Genomic DNA, 20,141 nt, shown 5'->3' with positions numbered 1-20,141 from the left:
ATGACTCTGCTGGCTTAGGCTCGGTTCTTACAGCGCGCAACGGGACGGGTGACAGGTTATTTTATTTATTTTATTGGGTTATTTTATGACGCTCTATCAACATCTCAGGTTATTTAGCGTCTCAATGAAATGAAAGTGATAATGCCGGTGAAATGAGTCCGGGGTCCAGCACCGAAAGTTAAGCAGCAGTTGCTCGTATTGGGTTGAGTGAAAACCCCGGAAAAAAAACGTCAACCAGGTAACTTGCCCCGACCGGGATTCGAACCCGGGCCACCTGGTTTCGCGGCCAGACGCGCTGACCGTTACTCCACAGGTGTGGACGACAGGTCATTTTGCGCTCTTAACAGAATGTACCTACGAGAGTAACGTCACATGTCTAAGCTCCGTTGTGCATCAACCAAATGCCGCCGTAAAGGTATCCCAAGCCCACCGTCTAGATATATGACGTATATATATATAATGCAGCAGTAGGCCGTTGACTATACAAAGGAGTAGAGTTCGGCCGGTACTGTAGATCAGGTCTCGGCATAGATGAGATGGTAAAAACACTCAGCGCGTCAAAACTGGAGTCTTGGGTTCAATTTCCGGTGCCGGAACGAATTTTTCTTCATTAATGTTACGTAATTCTGTGATTCAGGTCCTGGCTTACATCTCACTTGACGATATGTGTCAGAGGAAAAACAATATTGTTTGTATGCATGTGAAGTCTGTTTAGTGTACCATGTAGGTAATCAGCGATGTATGCAATGGCGGGAGAAAGGAACTCCACCCTATCCCATCATAAATGATGCTTTTTGTTATCACTTGTGGGGCTCAGACCTGTCTTCGTACTAAACAACAATACGTTATATATTTTTGTTTATTTTGGTCTACTCTATCGATTCTCGATGTTTGTGAAAGTTGTTTCTCAACATCGGATAGATATTCCATATGTCAAAAATTGAATCAATCTTCTTGTCTCATAAAACCTGAATGAGTAGAGCCCAGGAAAATCTTCCTTGGCCGTGTTAGCCAACATTTGCACAATGATCGTGCGAATAGGTCTTGATCTCAGTAGTTATAGCAGATCACAGAAAACTTTCACCGGAAATATATTCCAGTTTATAACGCATACAATGAAGAATAAATGAAACGTCATCTTTATTTGCCACTTTCAAGTGCAGGCAGTTAATTTCAGCAGAGGAAATGGAAAGACCTTTACGTAGAGGTCTAAACTGCAGGAAGAAAGGCCAGATCTCAAATATGATGTCTGAGGGGACCGATGCGTGGGATTAAAAAATAAGGCTATTATGCTAAGAAAATAGAGTGTATAGAGGCACAATCGACAGAAAGGGAGTTTGAAAAGGAGGGAGAATATGAAAAGAAGTGGAAAAATCTAAGACATTTCCGAGAATTAAATTTCAAAAGCATTCGAGGGTTTTGTAAAGTGGGGGAGATTTCTGTATAAGGGGAGAAATAGATGAAGAACAGGGAAAAGAGAATATGACGCACACATAAAGCAGAGGAGAACAGCCCCTGAAAATCTGAGAGAAAATGAAGCTTCCAAAGTAATATATGAACTCATGAAAATAAATAAGAGATAGAGGACGTTAATTGAAAAGTAGCTGCCATATAAATTGCGAGGTGAAGTAGATATAATGACAAGGATTAATTGGAAAACATTGTTATAGCTTTATTGTTTCCCTTACAAAGATTTTATTAAGAATTCTGTGATGTTTTAAATGGAAATTAAATATTTAATGCGGAAAACAATTATTATTTTAATAGTATTCGCCTGTGTGTCCAAAATGGTAGAATAATGGCAGCTACAAATCTATCGTCAATTTGATCGTGAGGAGAAGTGCTTTTTTTCTTTCTGTTCAAACCTCGTTATAAAATATAATGTGATTTCAATTCAGAAACCCAGAACGACAGTGCAGTGTCTAAAATCACAAGAAATCAAAGTCACCGGTGAGGGTCATTAGATAGGTGTGCTTGGCTACCGATCCGGAGTTGTAGGCCTACTCAGTTGTTGGTTCGATTCCCGCTTCCGATGATAATACGGTTGGGATGTTTTTTGTATTGTATTGTATTTATTAACATTCCATGGTATTCATACATTGCTTTACAGCTAGAATATGGAACAAGTAAAAAAAATTAATACTATTATAAAGTCTTAATTTATAGTCACAGTCTAGATTAAATATATACAGAAGAGTCTACTAGTACAACTCAAAGTTTTAGTATCAATTTCATGAAATGTTATTGAATGTCATGAATTCACCTACAGAATAGAAGGCGTGAGAAATTAGGTATTTCTTTAATTTGGCCCTAAATAATCCTATGTTTTTAGTTTCATTTTTTATATCGATAGAGAGGCTATTAAAACTCTTTGCTGCCATATAACGCACTCCTTTTTGATAGCACGATAGACTTGCCGATGGAGTATGAAAATCATTTTTTTGACGTGTATTTATGCTATGAACTGTTGAATTACTTGCAAAGTTTTCACGATTACATACGAGGAAGATTATTAACGAAAAGATATACTGACAAGTCATGGGCATTATTTGTAGTTTTTTCAAAATAGTCCTACATGATTCCCTAGATTTGGCACCTACTATTATTCTACAGGAATTACTCTTTTTTGGAATAGAAGTATACTGTTCCTATCTGTGGAATTTCACCAGAATATTATTCCAAAACTCATTACCGAGTGAAAGAATGCAAAGTATATTGTATTATTACCTTTTGCATAGATCTAATAGCAAAACAAGCTGAATTTAGTTTGGGGGTAATTTCTTTAATATGATTTTTCCAATTTAACACATTATCGATTTTTAAGCCAAGAAATTTGGTTGTTGTTGCAGTTGTTTCTAATAGGGATCTATTGTTAATTGTTGCGTCAGAAATTTGCGAGGTAGAATTTGGACAGGATTTAAATTGAATTATGTTAGATTTGTTACAATTTAATACCAATTTATTGACTGAGAACCAGTCAAATATTTTGAAGAGAATTTCCTCTGTTGAAGATTGGAATGTGTTGGAGCTATTGGTTGTAAATACTATATTTGTGTCATCTGCAAATAATATGGGATGACCTACATCTTTTATTAGAGGAGCAAGATCATGTTTTCCGAGTTTATACTAAATTCTAAGACGAATGTCAGCTCATCCCATGGCGAATTCTTGGCCTCTTCTCGCCTTAATTCTATATCGCTATTAGGCCTACAATTTCCATCGAAGATAATACAATTTATCTTATATTGTGAGGCCAAGGGACGAGCAGTATCGGAACCAGGTCCCTGCTGTAAGTTTGTTGTCATCAGTTTGCAGTTAAATTACAGACCTATCAACTTTCATGCACAATCAGCGTATTCCGGTGGCATCAATGACGTCACGTTGCAGCGAAATAAGGAACAAAACTGCTGGAAGGATCGATGCTGTCATGGCGACTGTACAAGTTGTTGTCTGTGCTACGCTAGCAAAATGTTGCGAAATTTTCGTACTCCCATCTCGTTCAAAGAAAAGATAGCATAAACAATTTATTTCTTGAACCAGTAGTAATAACTGGTCCGTTGACATGTTCGCTCATAAGCCATTAACATATTGTTTTTACGTTGTGCTCATTACAAACAATACAGCAGAACTAAAGCAGAACACACCGCCATGACACAACAGTGCACGATGTTATTCGTCTGCTAATTCCCGCCCTATACAAGAACCAGTCAGATTCACTGATGGAGACTGCCACCACCTCTGCAAGTTGATGGCACCGGTGCGACACCGGTGGAGCATCAATGACGTCATCGGTGGAATTCGGAACACCGTGATGCCATAGGATTGCTCCCCGGTGAGATTCGGAATACGCTCAATGCTCGAGTAACCCTCAATTAGCTCAAGACTTCCACTATCTCGCTTTTTTTTAAATTTCATTTATTATATTCCATAGATCTTCCATTAGCATTGAAGCTTCAAGATGTGGAACAAGTCAAAATTTTACAAGATTACAATTTTTTGGCGAGGTGAAGTGAGGTGAAGCCGAGGACTCGCCTTAGACCACCCGGCATTCGCCCCACGGCTAGGGGAAACCTCGGAAAAAAACCAATCAGGCAATCAGACCAAACGGGGATCCATCGCAATGCAGCTCCGGATCAGCAGGCCAGCGAGTCTACCGACTGAGCTATGTTGGTGGCTCTACTAAAAGTATACAGGGTGTTTCCGAGGTGGTGTTACAAACTTTCAGATTGATGTCGAAGGGCACATGTATCAATTTGAGATAAGGAACCCTGGTCCGGAAATGACCGAGTCGAAAGTTGGAAGCAAAAATAGTTCAGTGAAAATGAAATAATTTTATTCCTCTGTACACCTTATTTATGTGTATTTATCTGTACATCTTACACATACTGTATTCATCTGACGTTGTTTACATTGTCTACTTACAATATTCCATTCAATGCGCTGTCTGAGGGGTGGGGACAGGAAACTACACTAAATAATGCAGATAGCGTAATGTGTAACGGACATGGTCGGTCCTGATATGCACGTCTGTAGACAGCAGTGTATGTGTACAAGTTGCAGTGTCCAGTCGATCAGTCCTATTGAAATATAGGAGTACACGAGAGCGGAATATGCAGACCTGATTTTCGAATACGGATGAGCCAATGGGAACAATAGACAAGCTCACAGATTGTATCGGGGTAAGTACCCATGTAGGAGACATCCGGCCCAAATCATTTTTCCACGACTGTTCCAAAAGTTAAGGGAAGGAGGGCACGTGGTGCCAAATTACAATTTCATTTCCACACAACTATTTTTGATTATAACTTTCGACTCAGTCATTTCCGGACCAGGGTTCCTTATCTCAAATTGATACATGTGTCCTTCACCATCATCCCTGAAAGTTTGTAACACCACCTCGGAAACATCCTGTATAGTACAAAACAATCAGATTATTAAATTTACAAACCTACACAATTATTCATCAGTTGAGCTATAAAATATAATACATAGGATGTAAGTTAATTCAATTTAAAAGCAAAAACAATTCAATCAGTTGAGATATACAAAATTGATAATACATATCATGCCAGCCAAACTATACAAAAATATACAATACATGGTAAAGAGATTAATTCAATTTACAAGCATACTTTTGTTAAGCCGTACAAAATTGTAACTATGCGATATAGGCTTTTTCCTAACAAAACTTTAAATATCTGCTTACAAAATTATATTTAAATTGATTCTATCTATAAATTGTTGTCTTTTTTATTTTTTCTCTATTTCTTGTATGTAACTGGAAATACATCCGAATACGAGATTTTCCCATAAAACTGTTCCTGATTTCTTTAAATATCTAGATGTAATTTAGTACGGTATAAATATATACCGGTACATATATATTCAGGATTCTACAGTTACTGGCGTCTTCCTGTGCCAATCCTCCAAAGCCTTCTGTCTTGTGCGTCTTCAGTCCTCAACCCCCTCTTGTGCATGACCTCCATTACTTCGTTGTCCCAAGTTGTTTTTGGTCTACCTCTTCCTCTTCTTCCTGGAGGTTTCCACTGGTAAATTTGTTTAGGCCATCTATCTTCGCCCATTCTTATCAGATGACCAAACCACTTCAAACTCTTATTTTCCATTATATTTAACACTCTCTCTTCAGCATTCATTCTATGCCTAATTTCTTAATTTTTAATGTGTCCAAGCGGGAGACTCTAGCACTTCGTCTCAAATAATCCATTTTTACGGTCAAAATTCTTTTTCTACAGGGACATCATTTTATTTTTACTTCAAATTTTGTTGTACCTGAGTTTTTGAGTGTACTTCACTTCCACCCCTTCTACTAATGAAGTTCAATCGTCCTCCACACAGATCCAAGACCGCATATACAGTCATAATAGTCTTACGGTCATAGTAAACAGTACGTTCCAAAAATATGTTCGCGTTTTCCAGTGACGAAAGAGCTTTCAATATTGCATTATTTTCCATTTGCCTACGTCGCATCCCGGTTTCCCCCACCTGCTTCTATTCGCCTCTCTGTAAATGTTAGTGGCTGGGATGTCTTAGCTCTTTTCTGAGAACATTAATTTCTGATAGGAATTGGACATCTACGTAATATTATACCCATACAATTGTTTAAAATAACTTAAATAAAAGGGGCCTCGTTAAGTAATTAACTGTCACGTGATTTCCTCCCTTTCTACGACACTGCTACGTAACCACTTGGACGGACAGTAGATAGCATATCTGAATAATTTTATCTTTTTAGATCGGGTAGAAGTGAAGATTCAATTTACAGTACGTAAGGTCTCCTTTATGGAGTAGGTACAGAATTATTTCAACATGAGTTACTGATACGAAGTACGAACCTGGTAATTTGAATTACGTACAATAGTCTATAGTGCGATAATATGCACATTAGAACTGAAGCCTGTATCGAAATGAACGGCCACTATTTTCAAAAATGTGTTTGAATATCCATATTATGATTATTTTCAATTTAAATTCATTCCCTATAGTGTACGCTAATGTGCTGTAGACAGTATAATATACACTGCATAATGAATACGTCCGCATGGACAGCTCAGTTCGTGAGTAAAAACAGTTATTGTTAATACTGTACTGTATTTTTATTAAACAAAAACCTAATGAAAATTATCAAACTCGAAATTGCTATATTTCCTAGTTTACGTAAATGGATGAACTATTTTTCTTCCCTTCTATGCGTAGTAAAGTGATTTGTTTGTATATTACGCCAGTATCATCGAACGCCAGTTGTGGAAGGGGATAGCAAACGGTGTTTCCGGTTCTTAATCGTTGATCCAAAGGTATAGCCAGGTTAATATTAGAAATGTTAGTAAAAATAAAATGATGTCCCTGTATAATATGCATTCGTTACCCATATTTCACTTCCGTAGTTTAATACAGATTCAACTAACATTTTGCCAATATATTTTTTGGTATCCTTGTAAAGACGTTTATCCCAACATCTAGAATTTAAACATGTTATAATTTTTTTACTTTGTTCAATTCGGTTTTTTATTTATTTTTTTTTAATTTATTTTTTACAGTATAAATAAATATAAAATATCAAAATATGATCTTGTCAAAATATTTGTGTTTAATTAGTACGGGAAATACCGTACGTGCTACGTGGGCTTCATTATATAGGCCTGTTTTAAATTAGTCGTTATTTTTAGTGAAGGCCTTTCAAGATAAACTCACAGAACGGCTTGTGGTGGCTGTAACAGCGATTTTGGCATTAGAAACTTTGTATTTCCATAAGAACTTCACTGACCACGATCAGGATTAGTTACATGGTTTAACAGACGTGGACGTTTGAATCTAGGCAATTAAAGAATATGGGTCTCTAATGGACAGAAACTAATGAGATTTCGTGCCCGTTGATTTCGGAGCTGTAGACGTCAATATTCGATAAACTTCAGCTGCGATCAATGGCTTAAGCTGCGGTCATTAATTTTATGAATGAGAAGTACCCACTGCGGCTTCAAGTAAAGTTCAATTGCTGACGTCTAACGTTACTTACCTCGTTATGCGGTCGAAACGTTGCCCTCCGGTGAGGATGTTCTTGGGTACTGTATGAATACCACAAGAGTTGGTTACAGGCTTGCCAACTGAACCACATGTACCGACCGAACATAGGTACAGTATAATAATAATACTAACAAGAATTAAACTAATCATAGAAGGGGATCACTTTGGGGTCCCTGGAAAATTAATTGGATTAGTATCCCGTCGTTGGAAACAAAAGCTTCAAACCAACCTCCTCTCACCCTTTTACAAACCGCCCCTACTACCTAACCAACCAACCCACCGACCGACCAACCTCATGCCAGTAGTCGTATGGAAACAGAATGGGCATAGAAGCGCTGTTTCACAAAGCAAAATTCCACGGGTTGCCTCACCCTACCCTCTTCTTTGTTTCAATAAACGTTCCTCATCAATGTTTAATTTCCGGAAATTGAGCTGTGGTCACGAGTAGAAGAGGGGAAGGGGGCAGAGACGGGCACGGTGGTGGGAGAGGGAGGAAGGGACCGCGTTACGTCACAAAGAGTTAATTAGTGAAATTAATTCGTCGAGAATTCCACATGTTACACAGACTCGTATATACGTATGTATATCTGTTTTTGATATTGTTATATTAATACTGATTTAAAAACTTAATGCATATTGTTAGTTAAAAAAATTGCGCCTGATTTATCATAGATGGCAGCTCTGTTCTAATAATTAAACAGAGCTCTGGACTCATAACATCACAGAGAGGTACTTGAAAACCACTATGTAAACGTAACCATGGCTACAGTAGCATATTGCTCACTCTATGTTGAATTGAAATCCAAGGGAAGGCTGCGGCTGGAATGGGTTGGCAGCAGAAATGATGTTCAAACTGCTTTGCATGTAGTAATGCTCTTCACGCTTGAGATAAAACCATCGTCACTAAACAAGCATTATTAGTTTTGTTGTACAGTATTTCCTTCCGTCTCGCTTACTTTTCTCTCCATAAACAATGGGAATCGGAGTGCTTGTTAGTTTGTAGGGAATAACTTAGTAGAAGTCAAGCCTTTCTCCACAGAATTCCATATCGCTGCCAAGATTATTCTAACTGCATATCTGTGCATTTATTTATTTATTTATTTATTTATTTATTTATTTATTTATTTATTTATTTACTAGCCGTATCCGTGCGCTCCGCTGCACACGTTAGAAATAAATATAAAGTAATTACATAATTAAAATAGGACGTTTGATCCAGGGAACATTCGTGTTTGATAGAAGGATAAATCGTTTAATATGTTACTTAATTTAAATTGCATCCAAATAATTAAAATGCGATCATTTTGGTCCAGAGACACTCATTTGGTGCAATGACAATTCCTTTTACCTGTCTCTTAATTTTTATTACATGCAACCATAGTTTAATGAAGATTGACATCATGTAGATTTAATGTGTATATTTTATTTTACTTGTTATAGGTTTCCATTGAATTATGGTAATAACTTAATTTTAACCCTTGTTTTCTACGTATTCAGTAAATGGCGTTTGGCCCGCTATTGTTCTGAACCCTTCAAATAACTTAAATTATATTATATAATATTACATTACATATATTATATTATATTATATTATATTATATTATATTATATTATATTATATTATATCAGAAGTTACTGTAATAATATTATAACATTGTGTCCATCTAGAGAAACTACACTTTCCAATGGTGAAATAATAATTAATTATACAAATCGGTTAATTTAGCTTCCGATATTACTTCATACAAACACAGAAACATTCTCTGTAGGCTATCTTTCATAGCTTTCGATTGTTGCTGTCCAAGGTCCCTTATAGACGAAGTCATTTGTTTTTTAATTCATTACACGGCCTTAGATGGCAGTTATTTTAATTTTAAAACTCATTTATCTCATTAAATATCAGTCCTATCAAAAATTTTCAAGGAATAAAACTTATCGCAAATTACTTTTAAAGAAACGTTTGCTATGTAAGATTTTTCACAAAAATCAATAATAAGCGAGATATTTCGATTTATTTAATTCAGGCCCCCTTATAACCCTCCTTTTAAATAATGTATTTTGAATGCCATATAGCCTAAAATCTAAGTTAGAACGAACTTAATTTATGTTCCAATTTTCATCTAAATCCGTTCAGCCATTATCGCGTGAAAAGGTAACAAACATACAGACAGACAGACAGACAAACAAAAATGTCAAAAAAGCGATTTTCGGTTTCAGGGTGGTTAATTATATATGTTAGGACCAATTATTTTTGGAAAATCGAAAATTACCAGAAAAATTTCGGCTACAGATTTATTATTAGTATAGATTTATTTATTTATTTATTTATTTATTTATTTATTTATTTATTTATTTATTTATTTATTTATTTATTTATTTATTTATTTATTTATTTATTTAATCTGGTGAGGGAAGGTCATCAGGCCTTGTCTGCCACGTACACAAAGAATAATAAATGCAGAAAAGATAACTTCTTCATCATCATCATCATCATCATCATCATCATCATCATCATCAAAAATACGACTTAGGCCCATTGGCCTGTTTCGTCTCCATAGCAGTATTAAAATTAGTCTTTCCAGCGTTTTCTAGGCCGTCCGATTCGCCTTCTCCCTGGCGGTTTATAATGGTGTAGTCGGTATGGAATGCGGGTTGGTGCCATCCTAGATATATGTTCATGCCATTTATTCCTATATTCTGTAATATTTGGCATATTTAGTTCCTTTCGTATGTCTTCATTTCGCTTGTGGTCCAACAAGCTATATCCTGCTATTGGCCTTAAGAGTCTCATTTCAGCTGCTTCTACTCTCTTCATTTGTTGAATTGTCGTACACCTTGTTTCCGATCCATAGGTTAATGTTGGAATTGCCATTGTTTTGTAAAATTTTAAAATTATGTCGGTCCTAACTTTCTTCTTTAGTGTTCTTTTGTCGTGCCTATTAACTGCTGGAATTTAGAGAGCTTCCTATCTATGTCGTTAATTTGTTCATATATCATGCAACCTAGGTAATTAAAACAGTTAAAAGATAACTTAAATAAGGAAAATAGATATGTGTCTAATGCCTATCCACTTTTTTTTTTAATTCTTCTATGATTTTGATGCAGTATCGGACATCTTGGGTCCCTGGCTGCACTATTGTGTTCTTATTCCTTGTGTTATTACTAGACTTCTTGGAATTGCCACGAGAATCGCAAGATTTACTGCGCACGCAGTATAGACTGTATAAGAAGGGGACGTGCAACGGATGGAGTGTGCCTCTAATGAAAACACTTAGCAGTATACTGCGGTTACAATAAAACCTTTATCCTGCATTCAAGAAATATAATGATCATTGAAGTAGGAAATGTCTAAACATGTAAATACACAATTATTTTATAGTGAGATATATTAACTCTTAAAATTTAATGTAAGATACTCACATCATCCTTGAATATCTGCATTGCAGTGAAGAGTTACGTACATTTTGAGCGACTGCAAAGTGAACCTCCTCCGATGGTCACTTAAACAGTTTTTATTTTGGGAAAATGTACGTTCAACATCACACGATGTAATACGTACAGCTGTCAAAAAAAAAAGTGGCCGCACTCGTGAACAGCGAATATTTTCAAAGTCCACTTCGGGTCGCGGCAATGTTACACGATGCATGTGCTTGTACAAGCAGTTCCGGAAATATGAAAGTGTTCCATATCTGCTCCTCGCAGACCAGCGGTAGAGTGCTTGTTTAATGATTCAGAGGTTCTGGGTTCGGGCCTTCTTCAAGTTTTCATTTTATTTTTAATCGTCCTTTAGCGATGTAAATGATATTCAAATTATCATTTATATCCAGTTATCGTTCTTGATGGATATCACGTTATTTATATTTTGTTATCGTTCTTTAGAGATATGAATAAAATTCAAGTCATCATTTGTATTCTGTTATCGTTTTATAACGATATGAATAATAATTATTACTATTGTAGCTACAGTATCTCCAATGGGGGTTAGCCCTATTTTACATATGTATGTTAGGGCTATAGTTTTATACACAAAAAAGGTAAGCATAAAGAGAAATGGAAAAGAAAATTAAATTAGCTTACGCGATGTAAACAAAACATAAACAATCCGTAAATTAGGCATTGCGATTGCAAAACAAACATCAGTTATCAATTTGAAACATACAAAAACATTAACAACACACATACATAACACTTCTATAACGCAAATATACAGCTTTCCGTACCATACATCATAAATTAATACACAAAAGTCACACAAACACAATCAAACTATAATTACGACATTGCGACGACATCAAGCATCCCATAACTGACTCACATACATAACAAATCAAGCATCCCTTACAACACATACACTTCAACATAGTAACCACACTTTTAAAAGTTACAAATTTGGCTCCAAGAAGAATAAATAGGACACTGTTACTAATTACTATTCTTCTACAATTTCTTAAATACATCTGTAATAAATCTGTGAAATTCCGATATGAATAATATTCACGTTTTTTATATTGTTATCGTTCTTTAGCGATATAAATAATATTCAAGTTATCATTTATATTCTGTTTTCCTTCATTAGCATTATAAAATAATATTCAAGTTATTTATATTGTTATTGTTCTTTCGCAATATAAATAATCTGTATTTTATGTAAGTAATTATTATAACACAAATAAACATCTTTCTTTGTAAAATAGGTTATTTTAGTTAGATAATTAAATACGTATTATATAATATCTTAAATTAATTAAACAAACCGATATTTATCATTTATATTGTGTTATCGTTCTTTAGTGATACTGTATAAATAAAATTCAAGTTATTTATATTGTAATCGTTATATAGCGATATAAATAACATAAATTTAATATTAGGTTTGGAAAAATCCAGTTGCATAATACTGGTATTAGTTTTTCTTTTTGTATTATTACATTATACTATCTTGAACCACAATAAAATGAAAAGGAGTAACGAGGAATTGAACCTGAGACGTTGACATCTAAATTCCGACGTTCGTCCGCTGAGCTACGAGGGCAAAAGTGTGGAAACATTTTCGGAAAAATTGGCCCAATCACACTCTAAGATTTTCTGATGATTCGTAGTAGCTAGTCCAGGATGCGGGGGGCAAAGGCTAATTGAGATTTCTCGATCTCTGATAGGGTCAAACATCCTGATAGAATTAATATTTAACCCTTGCCGTGACTTTCGGTGAAGTCCGGAGGGCCCAATTAGTCAAATCCACTCTCCTCATCTCCACGCTTGGGCCCCCTGGAATTTAATAAGATGCGAAAGAGATAGTGGTGTGCGGAAAGCAACGGGATGTTACCGCATTTAGGCCTATCCTTCTCAAGAAAAACTGCGAACATGAAAAAAGTAAGCTTTTAATAGAAGAAGAAGGATCTTCTGCGGACCTCTGGAAAAAGAACTAAGGAAGAGACTAGTGAAGTGCTTTGTGTGGAGTGTGGCATTGTATGGGGAAGGAACATGGACATTACGACGAAATGAAGAGAAACGAATTGAAGCATTTGAAATGTGGATGTGGAGAAGAACGGTGCGTGTGAAGTGGACAGATAGAATAAGAAATAAAATTGTGTTTGAAAAAGTGAGTGAAGAAAGAATGATGCTGAAACTGATTAGAAAGATAAAAAGTAATTGGTTGGGTTTCTTGTTGAAAAGAATAATAGACGACATTAGGATATGTGGATCATATGCGGAGACTAAGAGGAAGGCAGAAAATAGGAAAGATTGGAGATTGCTGGGTTTGCAATGAAAGACCTGCCCATGGACAAAACACTTATGTATGTATGTATGTTCAGAATGCCTGGAATATCGTGTCTAAAAACAGTCGCTATTTGCAAACACTAGTCAATTCCATGCCCACTCGACTGCAAGATGATCGAGATAAGAGGAAGATAGACTAAATATTGAATTGTGGCTTTTTGTTTTGTTTTTTGAACACTTAATTGTTTGAATGTTTTAAGGCCGACGCCAATAAATTTGTTTTGTTTATGCCACGAAAGATATTTTTATTAAGAATAAAATCTTTTTTCTTTCCATTTGCAGCCACAATATCATAATGATAAAGTCATGGCATAATATATTAATGAACCTGATGTTAATTACTAAAATAATCGTATAAGGGAAAGGAGCAATTATGTATAGTTTGTCTCTCTCAAAAACAGAACAAAAAAGAACATAAAAAGCACGTGGTTGTAGTCGAACGCAGGACCTCATGAATAAGAGGCCTGAACGCTACCATTATGCTATCGATAACACACACAATACTTCAATTATAACTGTAGATATCAGGCAACGTGGTCCAACAACATGTAACATCGCCTGTCTCCGAATTGTAGCGAAGATTCCCGAAGGGAACTTTGTTTCAGGAGAGCGGCCACTTTTTCTTTTTTGACAGCTGTACATATTTGAAGAACTACTTTTTAGTACAACTTCAGACGTCTTGTCGTGACCTGATAGTACATCATTTATAATAGCAGAATTTTTAGCAATAATGTTTCTCAACTTACATTTCACTTTTTCTGAAATTAGTGAATTGTTATTTTGGATAACGGTTTGTGATACTTTATCCACTATATTAAGGGCTTCTGAGAGTTGTAGTTTAGACGATTCTGAAAGGGTGATGCTCTTGGACACGATTTTAAAATTAGAATCAATGAACAGAATATCTTCCAATAGCTGTTCAGAAGGCAATGATTTTACAGCTGCAACAGCGGAACTGTCCGTGCTATCCAATGCATCAATCACCTCCATTATTTTTCCGTAATGTTCTGCATAATAATTAACAGAATCCAACTACGTTCCCCAACGGGTCAAGACTGGCTGCGGGGGTAAGGATATTCCAGGGGCAATTATTTGGAACAGCAACACTCCCATTGTAATATGTTTGATTGAATTCTTGTCTGCACTGAACAAATGTTAAGTTTTAACTATTCCAACCACAGTAATGCAAAAACAAGTTCTTACTTAGGTATACATTAGCTGTAGCTGCTCTATCTATTTGGACCGGTCACAACTCTTAACATGAACTGCTTATACTACGAGACCGGGCGGTCGCTCACCTCCTCTATACTACTGTACATCGGCAACCTGATTACATGCTGCGTGTGGCAATTCAACGAAGTCTAGTTATTACTTTAGAATCTCTTCTTCGAACAAATTCGAAGACGTTGATGTCCTTGAAAAAGTTTGGACATTTGTTCGTGCTTTCTTACACTATCACTATACCACCAGTTAGATTTTTACCCAATATCGAAAATAGCCATTTTCGGCGTTCTATACAGTCTGAAGTCGTCTACATTATAGTCTCCAATTCTTTTAATGAAGTAATTTGGTCTTCTTTGATGTCGACTGTAGAACTTCCTTATAATTTTGACAAGAACTTCCTGTATATATGGCATATTGAGATCTTCATGTATTTGAGATGTTCTAGTAAACCAGTCAGGCCCATGGATCAGTCTAAGAGCCTTGTTTTTTGCAACCTGTAGTGGTTTGTAAGAATTGCTGTTCATATAGCCCCAGGAAGGTTCAGCATGTGTTATAATTGGCAGTACCAAAGCCTTATAGAGATGCAATTTCCGTTTAATGCATATGGCACCTGATTTTCTTCTTCTTCTTCTTTTTCTTCTTCTTCTTCTTCTTCTTCTTCTTCTTCGGCTTTTTCCCACTTATAGGTTCGCCGTCTTCAGTTTCCATATATATCTATCGTTCCAATCTCCTTCTTCCAAATTCTTGTCGTCCATCATTGCTCTGACATGGGTTTTCCATTTCAGTTTGGGTCTTCCACGTTTATTTTTTCCTGGGGGTGACCATTGATATATATTTTTTGGCCATCTTTCGTTCCCCATTCTTTGTACATGTCCATACCATTTCAGAGTTTGATTTTCTATTCTCTTTACAACAGATGTGGTGACGTTCATTTCTTTCCAAAGGAGTTCATTTCTAATTTTATCCTGTCTTGTTTTTTGAAGACTTCTCCTAAGATAGTCGAATTCAACTGTTCAACTCTTGTAGATTTTAATTTTAGTTTCTTTTGTAATATTTTTATTCCAGATTATTCCATGCAAAGTCTTGGTAGCATTTTTTTGCCAAAGCAATTTTATTTTGAATGTCTCTCTCACATGTACCTATATTTGTGATTATTGATCCAAGATATTTAAAGGATTCAGATTTTTTAATTTTTCCTTTTTCAAGTATGAGGTCACCCACATCTCTTCCTAAACACATATATTCTGTTTTCTGTAGATTTATGTTTAGTCCCCATTTTCTATATTCTTCCATTAGTTTATTTACCATATATATCATATCATCTTCATCCCCCGCAAATATCACTTGGTCATCGGCAAATAATAATGAATGTAGTGATTTTAATAGCTCAAATATATGCACTATGCGTCCAGTGGCTTTTCCTTTAAGCAGATGGAGATGCTGATGCCAGGACAACCTCTGGTCAAGAGTTACGCCAAGATATTTAACAGTCGGTTGGTACTCCAGCTCTTCATCGCATATGGTGAGTTTAGGGATTCTTTTCATCGTGCACTTTGTGAAACAGATAGCTCACTTTGCGTGATTCGGGCTCCGCATACTGCAGATAGATGGCAGAACTGTGACCCATTTTCAAATTGCACACCATTTCGACGGGTCACGTTATGCATTATGTGTATCTATGCTGAGTGTATATTAAGTGTTCTTGTAAGTGTAGTGGAGGGCATGGGTGAGGATCATGATGAAGGTGAGGAAGGGAGAAGGGGAAACCCGGTGCCGGCACGTAGCCTACTCCTGTCGAATAGCACCAAGAGGGCCGCCAGGCTTAACGCCCTCATCCGACGGACGAAAGGAAAATAGATAAAAGTATAAATTCAACTACCGCGATATTATATTAAGTAACCTAAATGCAAATTTGAGCAACAGGCTACAACGTGTGCATAATGCGTGCGTCCGTTATATTTGCAATATTCGTAAGTATGATCATGTTTTCCCGTCTTTCCAAACTCTGTCTTGGCTAAGGCTAAGCGATCGACGAGCCCTACATTCTCTTGTTCTCTTATTTCAAATTCTGCGCACCGCTACCCCAATCTATTTGGCTTCTCGTTTTCAAAATTTATCCGCATATCATCAGCTAAGTACAAGATCTCATCATAACAATTTACTCATTATACCCTACCACAAGACATCTTTATATTCTTCATCCTATACAGTTTCAGTTGCTAGAAATTGGAACTCGCTTCCGAGTGATATAAGGGGTTGTTGGACAATAACTTCATTTAGGACAAAATTACATAAATTCTTACTTAACAGATGAATTGCTGATTAATATTTGTTACTTATAATGAAACTAACATCTGTCCATTCTTATTATTATTATCATTAATTTTTCTAAATAGATTTACAAAACCTCTAATGGCAATTACATTAATATTCTCATTATAGAAATAGAAATATATATATATATTCTCTCTGTAACATAGTCCTAGTAAGCTTATATTAAATTAATTTTCATCATTTTACTAGCTATCTCAAATATTAAATTAATTATAATTCATTGAATTAAATTAGCTCATAAATTAAGTTACACTTTACCTTATAGATTTATCTAAATTTAAATAAATGTGTAGTGAAGAATATTGCTGGAGAACCTTTTAAGTGTAGTGTAAATATTTGTAATTTAAATTTATGTATTGTATTGATTAAGGCTGGTTGAGTGGAAGAGAAGGCCTTATGGCCATAACTCTGCCAGCGAAAATAAAACATTATTATTATTAAAACAGAGATAAAATCACAACAGATACGTCAATACTGATTATTCACAAGGCGCTTGCCTACTGGATCGGAGTTGCACTCGGGCTAATGGTTTTTTTTTAAGGTTTTCCCCAACCATAAGGCGAATTTCTGGCAATCTATGGCGAATTCTCGACCTCATCTCTCCGGATACTATCTCGTCATCACTAATCTCATCGATACTAAATAACTTGGTAAAGTAAATCCATGGCGCTACAGCCCTGAAGGGCCCAGTCCGACCAGCCGGCTGCTGGCCTCACGCCCACATGCCGAAGCAGAGGTGGACGATCATCCAATCAGAACGGAGGTATCGTGTGGTAAGCACGATGATACCCCCAGCGGTTATAGCTGGTTTGCTAAACCGGATTTTCGCTACCTATCGTAGCTCCTCAAGTGCATCACGATGCTGAGTGGGCACCGGTCCCATACACTGGCCGAAATTTCATGAGAAAATTTCTTCCCCCATAAGGTCTCGAACCAGCGCGCATTCCGTAACGCGAGTCCTACGCAAGATGCCTTAGGGTACGTACAAGTTGGAGCGACGATAAACGATAAAAGAAGCAGCGATGCTATATCAGAGGGAATTGAAGCATGCATTGTTATTGAGGTGTGCATATTGGAGTAACGATAAAAGCGACGAAAAGGATAAGTTCCATTTTCTTCGTTCTTGTCGTTCATATAATCTCTGATTAAGATAATATTGATCTGTATAATGACCGGTGGTTATCAATATATCCGAATATTAATAGATTTATTATTATTTCGGCATATTAAATTAATTGTTGTAGATATTGGCAAATTGATCAGTTGTGTATTTATTCGTGATACATTATGTGATCACAATAACCAATCACAACACAACGAATTTATACTATCTTTGGGATGAGAAACGGGTTCAATTTTGTACGTATTTAAGTTATATTAACCTTGGACTTAGCAGCTCATATTTCCTATATATCTTCTTTCATTAAGTGGATGTATATAATATCTTATACTGACTATTTCGTTTATATGACGTCATTCCATTTTAGACCAATGAAGTGTAATGAAATTTTGAATTCCAACCAATCACAGTCAGACTTTGCGATAATTTTTGCAGCTAGATTTATCGCTATCAATTTATCGCATGGTCGTTCTTTTGTTTAGTCGTTGTCGCCAACTGTTTCCCCGTAAATTGATGATCATGAATACATTAAGATGCAACTACATGGTTAAACTTTTATTTCAACTTTAAAGCAATGAATGCAAGATTGATATTTAATATTAATTAATATATTGACGCAGTGAAGACGACGTTCAAAACGGCGCACCATTTAGACACAAAATCTTCATGCATCTTAATTGAACGTACCTTTTAAACTTGATTCTTTCAATATTCTTCCCAGATTGCACGCATACGCGATTGGAATATTGAACTGTGTAGATGCAGCTTTACTTCCGTTACACACCACAGCGAGAATGCGTTTGTCGAGCTATAAAAAATGTTTTCGTGTAGCACTGATTATAACGGTCGAAATAAGACACAGCTGAGATTGGTCCTGCTTCCACAGGTAACATAACCTATCATCGCATATCAAACCCAATGACCTTGCATAGTAATAACAAGGTCTTTTGATCAAACTGCCTTCCGTATGGCGTGATTAAATTCGTGTTTTAATTAGGCCTATCTATACAGAGATGGCTTCACTGTGCAGCAACATGTCTCGCTGTGAATACATAAGCATTAGTATATAGCTGTCCCCACTGTTACTGTTAAATTAAATTATGATTTCAGCAGATAATGAAAAATAATGTATTTATGTTATAATAATAAGAGAAAAGTGCAGTACATGTAATTAACATTGTTAAACCTGTATTTCGCAATTGGCATTACTGAATAATAACATCGAATTTCTTTATTGCAGTAATCGATATTCATCTACGAGTATTTCAACTTCACAATGTCTGAATAGGTTAAGTATTCGTTAATAAACAATTATTAACATTTTGTGATTGAATTTTAGGGACATGTTATTTACATTTTTATTTTATTCACGAAATAGTCCTAATAAATGCCACTCGAGGTCTAACCTCTCGTGACATTATCACAGATAAATTAAAATGTTCGCTTCCCGCGTCCTCGTTGCTCCGCTATGAACACTTGATTCTTTGATAATACCAAAGCGTCGCTAGGTCGTTTCTTTTATCATTTATCGTTGCTCCAACGTGTACCTACTCTAAGACCGCAACACCACGGCGCGGGACAAATAACTTGGTAGTCGCCTCTTTAAATAACCGACTAAAAAAATACAAGAATTACGTGTCAATTTTGCATCCATTATACGAAAACAGTAAGTACCGAGATTTGATAATGAAAAGTGTACCACAGTAAAGCAGAATATAATTCTTTGATAGATATATGGTGAGAATTAAACTGTATTTAACAACAAATATGTGAGCGTTCGCCTTTTCAGCCTGCCACCGTCTGTAAGCGTCTCTTCTGAATGCAACACAGTCACCTCCGCTGCAGAACAATGAAGGAGTCTTATACCACGCGAAGTCACGTGCCTGGGCAGGAGTGTGAGTTAACTCAATCAGAAAATATTTCTGGGTTGCCGATCTGTAGAAATAGCGGCCATCGATTTATTTTCGGACCGCAGCCAGCGTGTTTTTCCTAGACTTTCCTCAACAGCTTTGAAGGGCTGATTGACCGGGACGGCTCCAATTCATGGACTCCCCGCTCGTCTATCGCCTGCCTCTCTTCCCCTGGGACAGCCCATACAAAATGCACCGCGAAGCCGTCGCTCGGGGCCAAATTTGTATCTGCCTTA

The sequence above is a fragment of the Periplaneta americana genome, chromosome 5 (genome assembly GCF_040183065.1).
Source record: "Periplaneta americana isolate PAMFEO1 chromosome 5, P.americana_PAMFEO1_priV1, whole genome shotgun sequence".
Taxonomy (NCBI): domain Eukaryota; kingdom Metazoa; phylum Arthropoda; class Insecta; order Blattodea; family Blattidae; genus Periplaneta; species Periplaneta americana.
The sequence above is the reverse complement of the archived record's forward strand: the minus strand, read 5'-3'. Positions refer to the sequence as shown.